The 12,257-nt window shown below is 36.6% G+C and overlaps 1 protein-coding gene across 3 annotated transcripts in view; it reads left to right on the forward strand.

Annotated features, from left to right (window-relative positions):
• The window catches only part of NEK7 (NIMA related kinase 7), a 158,922-nt gene that overhangs the window by 120,130 nt on the left and 26,535 nt on the right, over window positions 1–12,257 (forward strand). The gene's annotated exons all lie outside the window — the stretch shown is intronic.

Genomic DNA, 12,257 nt, shown 5'->3' on the forward strand with positions numbered 1-12,257 from the left:
AGAGAGGAAACCTAAACATGGTCTATTACTAACAAGGAAAGTATTCCCCTAAATAATGTAGTAAAAGATATCTGCTGTTTATTCATTCTAGAGTTAATAATATGGCAGTGTCCTTTATATCTAAAATAGAATGAATGTAGCTATTACAACATTGTAGTAGCAATGGAAAGACAGTTGTCTACTTTAGAAACAATAGAAATTACTAGGAAGAAATCATTTCTAAGAAATAATTCTTAAACCAAATAACCTAAAAAGAGTGACAGAGCTTCTCTTAAAACTCTTCAAATTACATTTTGTCCTTGTTAATATAAGACTTAGATAACATAGTAACAACCAGACTAAAATAAGAATTAAGATAAAAATAAGATGACTTTAATTTAATTGTACCCCATCTTTGGTGTCATAATTTCAATGAAAACCATTAAATTTTTGTATAAAATTGTGTGTAAATATGAAATAAAAACTTTAAAATGGCCTGATGAAGAATAAGTGAGTTACACTAAGCACAGTATTGAAACAAGCATCTGAATTTTAGTTGACTAGAACTTTTAAAGTTTTTCTGGCTTTGTTAGCAAGATTCTGTGTGAACTTGAACTTGTTATTTAAATTTTTATGTCTAAACCAGTACCTGGCACATAAGTAGGCACCCAGTCACTATTTGCTGAATGACAAAATGTTGGATTCTAAGCTATAAAGAGTGGTAGAAAGATAATACTTTATCCTTTTCCCAGAGTTTTAGTTTTGTCAAGTACTTTAAGAAAATAAAGTTTCAACTGATATTAATACTGTTTTGTTCCCTTTCACTTTACTTTTATTTTTATAGAGGATTACAGGTTTTCCTGATAAGAAAATTTGATATGAAATTCTATAAGAAATGCATAAATCTGAGTAGGACTTTGATAAAGTTTTATTTGGAAGTTACAACTCTTACAATGCAAATAATAGATTTCTGTGAAGAAAACATCATTCCATGTCAATGTCCTTTCTCACTAGTAAAAATAACAAACATGTTTTCACTTTGTTACTCACCTGAATAACAAATGTCTTAAGAGCATTCTGTCATTTGTTTACTTAGAAATGCTACGTGCACTCACACACACACACACACACACACACACACACACACACCTGTACGTACCCATGCTCGTGCACATGCATTTCTTTTTCAAATGCTGCTTTGCAGACTGTCACTCTGAGCATGCTGTAGTCACCTGACCCTTCGGAGCCAGTATATGAAACTCCAATCTTATCAGTTTTGGAGATGGTCTTCTTTAGCTTGCCTGCCACTGCCTCATACAAAAGTTCTAAACAGGGCTTACAAAATGCATCTTCAAGCGTAGGCGATGTGCTAGTCCAGATTATGTGATATGGAGAGTAAATTCATTAAGAAAGTATTACCAGGTTTTATCTAAATCAGTTTACTTAAGGTCGTGTAGTTTTATGTAAAAATGCAGGTATATATGTGTGTATGCGTAAAATACATGGGGATGCACATAATTACATAACATTCTAAGACACAGCCTGTAGTACAGCCAGTGAGGAAGTAACAATGAGATCATTTCTTTGATGAATGAATTAGAAGAAAAAGAATTTCTTTCACAAGCATTTTTTCTCATATTGAGAAAAAAATACTTTTTTAAAAAATATTTTTTTAATGTTTATTTTTGTGAGAGAGAGAGAGAAAGAGAATGAGCAGGAGAGGGGCAGAGAGAGAGAGGGACAGAGGATCTCAAACAAGCTCTGTGCTGACAGCAGTGAGCCCGATGTGGGGCTCGAACCCACGAACTGCTAGATCATGACCTGAGCCCAAGTCACTTTACCACCCACGCTCCCCTCTCACATTTTCTGTGGCAGATAAAGTTATATAGGTAGTCACATTTTGAATCAGTATTCAGTACTCTTTTTTTTTTTAATCAAAAGTATGTCAACATAGAATATTGGATAATATACATAGATAATTTCTTGGATCAGGCTTAAAAATTACAAGTACAAAATACCATGTTTCTGGATGTTCAAACCATATTCAAATCCTCAAAACTGAAAACAATTCTCAGAAACTTTCACTTTTTCTTTTACTCCCTCACTGCTCCCACCACATACATTGAATCAAATATCTCTTTTCTATTCCCTCTTCTTTAATCCATAGTGACTTCATGTTTAAACTAGGAAAATATTCTTCCTTATTTCTAATATTAGAAAACGAAAAACAACTCTGTGTATTCTCGGCAGAGTTATCTTCCTAAAAGAGATTATCTGATTTTGTCACTGTCCCCCAAATCCTTGATGGTTCCCAGTTGCCTAAAGAATATCATGCAAAGTCCTTAGCTTAGTAGTCAGGGTCCTTTAGTGTTTGGTGTCCTCTGTAACTTTCCATTCTTATCATTGACTACACATCCCTACCTCATTATATGCCAGCCTTGTTTTTCCTCTTGCTTTGTTCTGAATGTAAGAAATAGCATGGTGTTTTGGAAAGAATAGAGGACATCTGAACTGACATGTCCATTGTTCTGCAGGACCTTGATCAAACCTTCTATTAACTTTCTAAGGCTCAGTTTCCAAATTTATAAAACTGGAAATGTGGGTAATAACTATTCTATGCTGTGCCCTAATCTCTACCCAATCCCTAACCTAATAATGCAATGAACATAAAGGTGTTTTCATTCACTGTAATGTGCCATTAAGTTGCTTATGTTAACACAGTGGTGGTGGTGATGAAGATGTAGAGAAAGAAGAGGGAGAGAGAAGGAATTCACACACAGTTTATTCTGTTAAAATACCTGAATTGATTCATTTAAAAGACAGTTTTAGTACCTTCTTTATGCATGTTCTATTCTAGGGGCCAGGAACAAGCCTAAACAAGACAAAGTCATCTTCATAGATCATATCTTGTGGTGAGAGGGAATAGATAATCATTTTATGTCTTTGTTTTTTTGTTAGCCATGTGACAGGGCATGACTAGGAGGGGAATTATTTTAGAAGGGACATGGTCAGACAAAGCCTCAGCGAGGGCAGTGTTTGAATAGAGATCACAATGCAGAAGAACCAGCTACCTGGGACCTGGGGAAGAAGGTCTCAGGCTGACTGAAGAACAGTTTATGCAAAGGGACAAAGGCAGGATACCCTCTAAGCTCAATCTGGAGAAAGTTTGCTGGCGGAGGGTGAAGGAAGGGTCTTGGCCAGATGTGAGAAGAGTTCACATCTCATTCCTGGTGCAGTGGCAAGCTTTTGGAATTTTGTAGTAGGGGAGTAACATGAGGGGCCCTGAAGACTGTAACCATGAACTTGTTTCGTTGTCTTCAGGATAATCTTGCCCAGTATTGTCTGCTGTTTTCAGGTTCTTCTTTGTCCTGGTGGTTGCCTTCCTTTGTCTCTGAGTGCCTCTTAGGATGTGCTGCCCAAAACTGAGCAGAGATACCATGAGATACACATGAGCTCATCAGCCCATAGAACAGGAAGGGTGTCACTGCCTATAATCTGTGATCTAGACAATTCTTTTGTTTTTGTCCCCTTCCTCCTTTTGTTTTGTACATGAATTTATGGGAAGTCAGATCTTCATTTAGTGCTTCTGTATTGATTTGGACAGAGGGTGTTGCTAGGGAGACTAATTGTAGGATTATATATATCCCTGTGAATCTTGACGGGTTTTTTTTTTTCATATTATCGACCTTATAAATGTTACAGGTGTTAGAAAATCTGTTATATATATATATGTCTACATCTTAAAATTTAAATGAGGACAAATCTCTCTCCCTTGAATCAAGCTTCTTGACAGTCTAGATAAATGGCTTTAGAATTTCTTTACAATGACCCCAGCAACATTGTGACCCCATAGGAACATTACCATATATAATTGAAGCAAAAGTTTCATGTGACAGTGTTTTATATTACAACTATAATGCATTCTGATATTGTCCTATTTTATTTTATTGAAAATAATGCTAGCTGCAACCTACTAAATTGGTTTTACAACTTATTACTTAGTAATGACCTGCAATTTGGAAAACACTGGTCTGTGTTTACAGTGCTTTCATGCTGTTCCATTTACTTAAAGACAGATTCCGATTTTTCTACCTACTCTTAGATATTCTCCTGAATTAGTCATTTACAGTGTTCGCTGTGTTTCTGGAGGTGGGTAATAACATGCATGGTATCTCTGTGCAATTTGCAAATCATTCCATTCCCTAAGATCCTTACACATATATGTGAGCTATAGATATGGATTATTCCCATTCCAGAATCAAAGAAATGGAAGCACAGAGAGATAAGTGGACTGTATAGCTAGAAGATAGTGAGTGGCCTACGGCTTCCTAACTGTAGGCTTACTCTCCCAACAGTTTATTTTTTTCACCGTATCGGTACCTGGTGGCATTTTCTCCGACTCTATTAGTGTTTTCTTATTTGTTGTTGTTTATTTCCATCTGCAATTGCCTTAGTCTCCTCTGTACATTGCATAGGAACCCACATATGAAAGCAGAGTTTGCTCTCTCCTGGATGTCACTGCTCTTGATGCTCCAAGATTCAGAAATAAACAGGAAATAGAGCTCTAGGATATTGAAGTCTGTGTTCATAACCATTCTGTCTACCAGCAACTTTGGCTCGTATTTCTAAGGAAGTGGCTCTTCTAAACTGAAAACTACAGTTGTGCCAAAATCTGTGAAATAGGAACATGGCAGTCAAGGTGTAGTTTTTCTCACGTCACAAAACACAGAATATACTTTTGGTACACTTACTTCTTAACTTACTCTAAAGCCTCTTTTCAGCAAATGTTCTGACTCAGAGGTAGCTTGCTAAGGGATCAAGTATCTTTACCTTTAAATATTGAAAAACATAGCAGAATACACAGAATAATTTTTATGTATTCCAAATATATGATTTTTAGTAAAATCATACCATACTACCCTTATTTCCTATAATAATGACCCAGAGGAATCCTCTCCTGTTATTAAATAGCAACAACAGTAACAACGAATATGTGTATAGCACTGATGATTTGCAAGCAGTTTTAAAGCACATTTTCTCCTCTTTTCCTCAATATTCTAGAAGTAGGTAGAATGGCTGTTATAAATTAAGAAATTGAGGTCCTCTAATACTGAACCTGACTTCTACTCCTATACCACCCTAGAATTCCTGATCCTTACTTTATATAATTTGTCTTTTCTCATTAGGACTTATTATTTTGTAATATGCTATGTAATTTTTTTATATAAATTTAAAAACATTAACGTTTTAACTTATTTTTGAGAGAGAAAGAGAAAGAGACAGAGTGTGAGCAGGGAAGGGGGAGGGGCAGAGAAAGAGGGAGACACAGAATCCGAAGCAGGCTCCAGGCTCTGAGCTGTCAGCACAGAGACTGATGCAGGGCTCGAACCCACCAACTATGAGATCATGACCTGAGCCGAAGTCGGATGCTTGACCAACTGAGCCATCCAGGAGCCCCTATAAAATTTTTTAAATGTTTATTTATTTTGAGAGAGAGCAAGCAAGCAGGGGAGGTGCAGAGAGAGAGGTGGGGGAGAGAGAATCCCAAGCAGGCTCCATGCTGCCAGTGCAGAGCCCAATGTGGGGCTCAAACTCAAGAACCTTGAGATCATGACCTAAGCTGAAACCATGAGTCAGATGCTTAACCAACTGAGCCACCCAGCCACCTGATCTAATGTGATATATAACTTATTTGTTATGCTTCGTCCTTTTTGTCTCTGTCCTACAGCTAAAATTTAATCTTTATTAAGAAAGCATTCTGTGTGTTTTTGGTTTCCTGATGTATTCCAAACACCTAGAATATGGCTTGCACATAATAGATATTAAATATTGATTAAGTGATGAATGGGCTTAGAGACTGGCTGCACATCAAAGGATGAATTTAATTGAATGTATCAGTACATGTGGGTTAGATTATGTTGCAGTAAGGAGTAATACCAAAATCTCAGCTGGCTTGGCGCTAAAGCATATGATGTCTCATCACCCACTGTGGGCCTTGTGTGGCCCTCTCGGGCAGCTGCCCTCCTCCATGTAGTGACTTGTCATTTCAGGCAGCTTCAATCTCATGTTATCTTCCTATCAACATAGCTTTTTGTCAGCTTGTGAGGGTAAGGCAACATGGACAATCACGTACTGGCTCTTAATTAAATTCTTCTGCTTCATTGTAACACAAATTACAACCAATCTTGTTTTATTGCCCAAAACAAGTCTCGTGGCCTTACCTATCTCAAGGGAATCAGGTAGCATAATTCTCCCGTGTGGTCAGGAAGAGGAGAACCAGAAATAATACATAATAAATGTGAGCATTGTCCACGGCCATGAGATAAAGCAAAAATTATCTGGTTTATTTTGTCTGTGGTTTGTTTTGTAGCCTTTCTCTACTTGTTTGTGTGTGTGTGTGGTGTGTGTGATATATTTGTTGCTACTGCAACTAAAGCATAATTGACTCTCAATGGGAATGGTGAATAGAGAAGTAGCCATATATAGGGAATTTTCATCACTCTAAGAGCAGAGAGATTACTATAATGATTATGATTTTTTTTCAGAGAAATTATTTTTAAATTCGGAATAATTCATGAAGCTCACCGTAGGATTGACCCCTCATGACTTTTCTCTTGATCAGTTAATCTATAGCTATCCCTGATGGATGTGTTTGTGATAGAGACCTTATTTTGGTCAAATTAAAAAATTTATAATAAAAATTATTACTTGCCAAGCTTCAGATACCAACTTGGATTAAGTGCCATGTAGCACATGAACTAATTTCTTTTGTATTACTCTAATTCAACATTGAGGTAGTTGTGATTACCTAAATTACAGTCATATCAATTAGTGAACAAACCAGATTTCATTTAAATTACGAAAGACCATATTTTCTTCTTTTAGTCTTCTTAAGGTAAATGTATTGGCTTTTCCTACTTCCCCTGCCTTCCCTAAAAAAACTTAGAAAACATACCTCATACCATCCCAAAATAACCCAGTGAGTTTTAAGGGGTCGAACAATTTTCAAACCATATACTTTGCTCCTTAGCCCCCCAGTACCTAGTGTAGTTCTTGGTGTGTAGTCGGTTCTCAGCACATTGAATGTTCCAGTCTCCCATGCAATGCATGGATCATTAACACATTTGTATTTGTTTTCTATTTCTGCCCTAACAAATTACCACAAATTTAGTGGTTTAAACTCTTTCTCCATCCTTACAGCCAACAATGGCAGGTAGAATTCCTCTCACACTTTGAATCTCTCCTGCCCCTTCCCTTGCATATCTTACTGATGATTTAGGATAATCGGTCTGTTTTAAAATCTATAGCCTTACGTTTGCAGAGTCGCTTTTGCTATGTAACATCTGATATACAGGTGTGACGCCAGAGGGCAAAGATTATGGGGGCCGGAATTCTGCTTACCACACACTATTTTAGTAGACTTCATGGAGAATCTTTTGGATCTTCCTCTAAAGACTGACGGATAGGATGAAGCTGTTTAAAAGTCAGAGGTTTAATGGAAGTTTGCATTGTTGAAATTAAGCACTTTCTTTTTTGGCAGATATTTTGACATCAAAATTTCACATTTTCATTATAGACCATTATGGGTGTTTTATTGCACTGTGATGTACTTTTACTTTTAGGGAAGAATGTACCATACTTGACATAATACAAATTTTGCAGACAAGTTCTCTCTGTCATTACTATTAGTGCATTGGCAATTTTGTTTTGTTTGTTTTTTAGCAAAATTTTATTTAATCCTCAAGGGACTTCTCTCCTTAATACCAGTCCTGCTTCTTGAGTGGCTTACTCCATCATAGACTAGAATATAGGAGATAAAAAGTAATTTTAACAAAACTTAGTTAGAAAGGCCAATCTGCTCCAAAGGTATGTATAAGTAAATAAGATTAGTTAGCTACCATTTAAGCAAATCTATTTGCTTCGGAGTTGCTTTTATTATTCACAGTGAAGTGTTTCCTGTCTGCTGCAAAGGAGAAAAATGAGAATAATTAGATTAATAATGTTGCAATATGGCACTTTTTTACTTGCTTTCCTAATGACCCCCAGAAGAGAAAAGATGGAGAATTTTCTTTTTGCATGTACATGTGTTTGTTGTATATCCTGAAAATGGCATAGATTAAAAAAAAAAAAAAGGTAACTAGAACTCTCTGATACTGATCCTTGTGCTATATAATATTTGAAACCCATTGCGGGGGAATTTTGTTGTTGTTGTTGTTGTTGTTGTTGTTGTTGTTGTTAGGATTGTTTGAATTCCCCTTTACCTTCCACAAGGAGATAAATAGTTCTCAGATTTTGTGATGTTGCCAGAAGAGTAAATGCATGGCCATCCATCACTCAAGCCAGATATCAGAATTTTCACACTGGAGTCTCTTGAGTGCACAATTCATGTTCCCCACACTATTTCCAAGTGTGATATAGCTTCTGATTTCAGCTTGGAAAATTAGTGTTCTTGAATCAGGCATTAAAACAGTTTCATTGTTGGTGCCAAGTGCCACCTGTGGTCACATACTGGTTTTTCCCACACCTTTCCCTAGCACCTCTCTGTGGATTTTCTTTGGCTTATCCCCCTTCATAGTTTGACGTGGTTTGGGGCCATAAAGGCAGCATATGTTCAGTCAGTGCTATAGGCTACTTTCACGGATTTATTTTTAACATTCTGTCCTTTCTTGACTTAAATAATGGCTCTAAGAAGAAGCTACTATCTGATTTTAAACTGCATGTTTCACCTCAGTCACCGTAACAAGGATGTATTTGAAATAATCAGAGCAGCTGTTAGAGTAGTGGAATTTCCACGTGTAGCCCATTGAACCCAGACCCTGATTCCTGGCTTCTCATATGTACATACTGACTTTTAGAAGGCTTCTCTACTCCTTTATTTGAAAATATACAGTTTTCTGTTGTTGTTTTGTTTTGTTTTTATTTTTTAAGTTATATTTCACAGTGGTCAGTTTTAATGGAATAACTTTATTTAAAAGCAAGTTTGAAATACCTGGTTTGAATTCCAAATCCACACCTTACCTGTTTTGTGATCTTTGGCAAATTATGTGACCTCCCAATGCCTCCTCTCTAAAACGAGGTAACAGTAGTAATATCTCCTGAGATCACTTCATAATGATCCCCATGTCACCAGCGCATGAGCCCCATGAGGGCAGGATTTAGTCTGTTTAGTTCTATCTCCCCAGCACTTAGAACAGTGTGTGCCTTATAGTAGGGACCCACTAAACATTTGGTAAAAGTTCAGCCAGATAATTCACATAATGCATTTACACAGTCCCTAGAGCAGGGTAACAATAACAATAACGTTTTCAGGGCCCCGGGGTGGCTCAGTCTGTTGAGCGTATGACTTAGGCTCAGGTCATCATCTTGTGGTTCGTGAGTTTGAGCCCTGCCTCCAGCTCTGCACTGACAGCTCAGAACCTGGAGCCTGCTTCTGATTCTGTGTCTCCCTCTTCCCTCCCCTGCTTGCGCGCTCTCTCCCTCTCTCTCAAAAATAAAATGAACATTAAAAAATTAAAGAAAAAACAGTAACATTTTCTGAGTTTTTCTCCCTCAGCATTATTAAAGCTCTTAAATGTCATCAGTTGCACTTAAAAGATGACAAATTTTATTTTAGAATTTTCTTTTGCAGAAGAAATACTACTCTACCACCCAGCCATTCTGTATTAACCGTAGATAATACTTACAATTAAATACATTTGGCCTCTCTCTGTTAAGTCTGCCAACATAGTTTCTGGGCTGATTTAAGATTATGAAGGAAAGGATGAAAATTAATTCTTATTCCCCGAAGTTGTGTCTATCTGTGTGTTTTTTTGAAATCAAACTGAGATATAAGATGATTAGGGTCCTTTTAATGTTCCCAACAAGAAAGGTTCAAAGCTTTCATTTCTGCAGTTTGCTTTAATTCTAAGAGAACATTTCTAAACTGAATTTGTTTGTTTGTACTCTCTGACTTAAAACACTCCACTCCACTTTCCTATGTAATAGCTTAAAGAAAAAAAGGACTATATTACTTTTTTCCATTTTACTTCCCATCTGGATTTTTGTAGGTTTTTGTTTTGTTTTGTTTTGTTTTTTTATGAGTGCTGCAGAATTCAGAGCAAAATGGTCTCACAAATCATCTCTTCTTTCTCATCACTGCATCTTAGAGGTGAGGGAAGTGAATAAAAAGAGAAGTTAGTTCTAAGTGTTCCTAGCTAGTTAGTGAGGTAAGATGTGAAATAGGTTTCCTGATCTTTGAATGGTTTTGCCCTTTGAATGGTTTTGTTTGTTTCAAACAAACAAAACGAAATGGAAAAGAAAAAAAAAATAGCAACCCAATCTAACCTATAAACAGATGCCTCAGTAGTTCTATTTTTTCTCAATTCAAGTCTTTGCAGAAATTGTAGTACTAAATGTTGAAAAAATTCTGCATCTAACTTGTTCTGATAATATGGAAGTTATTAATTAATTTAGTCATGTATTCCATAATAACATGTTAGCAGAATTTTTTGACTCTTAAGCATAATGTAGAACTTCTTTTGTTGAGGATAAATTTTAGAACGTATTTATTGTTAATAGAGTATACACAGTGTGAAGCTTTTCCCATCTTATTTGTATTTGAATGATTATCTTAGTATATTTCAAAGATCCAATAGCGTTTTTAGTTGTTAGCAATTTTCCCCTAATCTCAGCCTTTCTCTGTTACTGTTTTTTCTTTTTTTTTATGACGTTATCATCCATTTCTTACTTTCACGTATGTCAGGAGGTCCAAATAAATATCTGCTATGGTAAGATATATTCCCATTTTATCTACAGCCATAAATTCTCAAAAGATTAGTAAAATTACACAACTTGCTGTCTCCATGCGCCTCAACACACAGTAATTTGCATGATCGTTTTAGTATCTAATCATATCATTCTATAACTCTCCCTTTTCTTGTACAGTTGTTAAGTCACAACATTCTTGAGGCAGTAGTAATAATAGACACAGCTGTTGTGGATTTTGTAAAAGGCTTTTAGGAAATAATTATATATCCATTAAATTTGAAATGTGGAAGACCTATCACTGCATGAAAATGTATTTCATATTTTCCTGAGCACTTAAATGTTTTGACCTCTCTGCTAGGTAGAGAGGAAGGATGAATCTGTTTATGTGATGGGGTGCAACCTCTCTGCTCAGTGTCAGTCAGTAGAAGAGCCTTGTCCAGGATGGAGGTGCACTTTAGGGAGCATGTAAGAGGGAGCGAGTGGAAATTCCCTCTTCTGCCGTGTTCCGCAGTTAATTATGATTTTATCCAATTAATAATTGTAGTGCAGGATACACACTTTCTCCTCTTCCTACATAATGACTCTTTTGGAAATGTGTCAATCAAAAGGTGAGTAGCATCCTTAGATTTACATTTTAATATATTCAAGATCTGTATACCTGAAATATTAAAACGAAATACGCCTGTTTAGCCTAAAGAAGTTTGTTGTTTATAATATGAAGAGGAATCAGCATCTAAGTTTGCAGTGTCAGTGTTAACCCAATACGTCACTTTTTGTAATGACCGCTAGCAGCTCACTCGAAAAGGCCTTTCTTCCCATTAAACTGTTTTACATTATAAGTTTAGCTCAGTCGAATACCCTCATCATTCTTTTTCTCTGCTTCCTTCACTTGTGGGTCGTCCGTGAGTTCAGTTGTGTTGCAGTTAAGGTGTTGTGCTGGGGCTAATCTCTGTAAAACGCTAGCATTTGTTCTTTTTCCCTATCATCAATCTTTCACACTCCTATCAAACCCCTAATGTATCAGCAGGTTTCCCAGAGCTACTGGTTAAAATTACCTTTGCTTTTGGTAAACTCTGAACCTTCAAGCCTCAGTGTTTTCAGTTGCCCCCTGTGGATTCCGTGAAGCCTCTCTCTGCACATTCCTCACTGCCACTCACTTGCTTTATGTCCTGAAACCAGGAGCCTGTGCAGAGCCCTCTTATTATTCCAAGTGTACCCACCACCCGTCCTTAGGTCGAGGGAGGGTGTAAATACCTCCAATAATCAGTGTCGCTGATGCAAGCTACAAGTGAAGGTGGTTGAAGCTCCCAAAGCTGGAGAGCTCATGTTTATTTTACCCGATAACAATTCAGATTATTTAATCCTTGCTGTTTCTGAAAGTTTCTTAGCTTTTCTGACCCTGACAGACATTGGCAAACTTCCTTGCCTCGAAATAAGTACTACAATTAAGTAGGTTATTTCTTAAGGTTTGTCTTAACTAATTTCATATTTGACTAGTTCATATTTTATTTAAATTTATTTCATCCTCCTAT

This window comes from Panthera uncia, chromosome F1, assembly GCF_023721935.1.
Source record: "Panthera uncia isolate 11264 chromosome F1, Puncia_PCG_1.0, whole genome shotgun sequence".
NCBI classification, from domain to species: domain Eukaryota; kingdom Metazoa; phylum Chordata; class Mammalia; order Carnivora; family Felidae; genus Panthera; species Panthera uncia.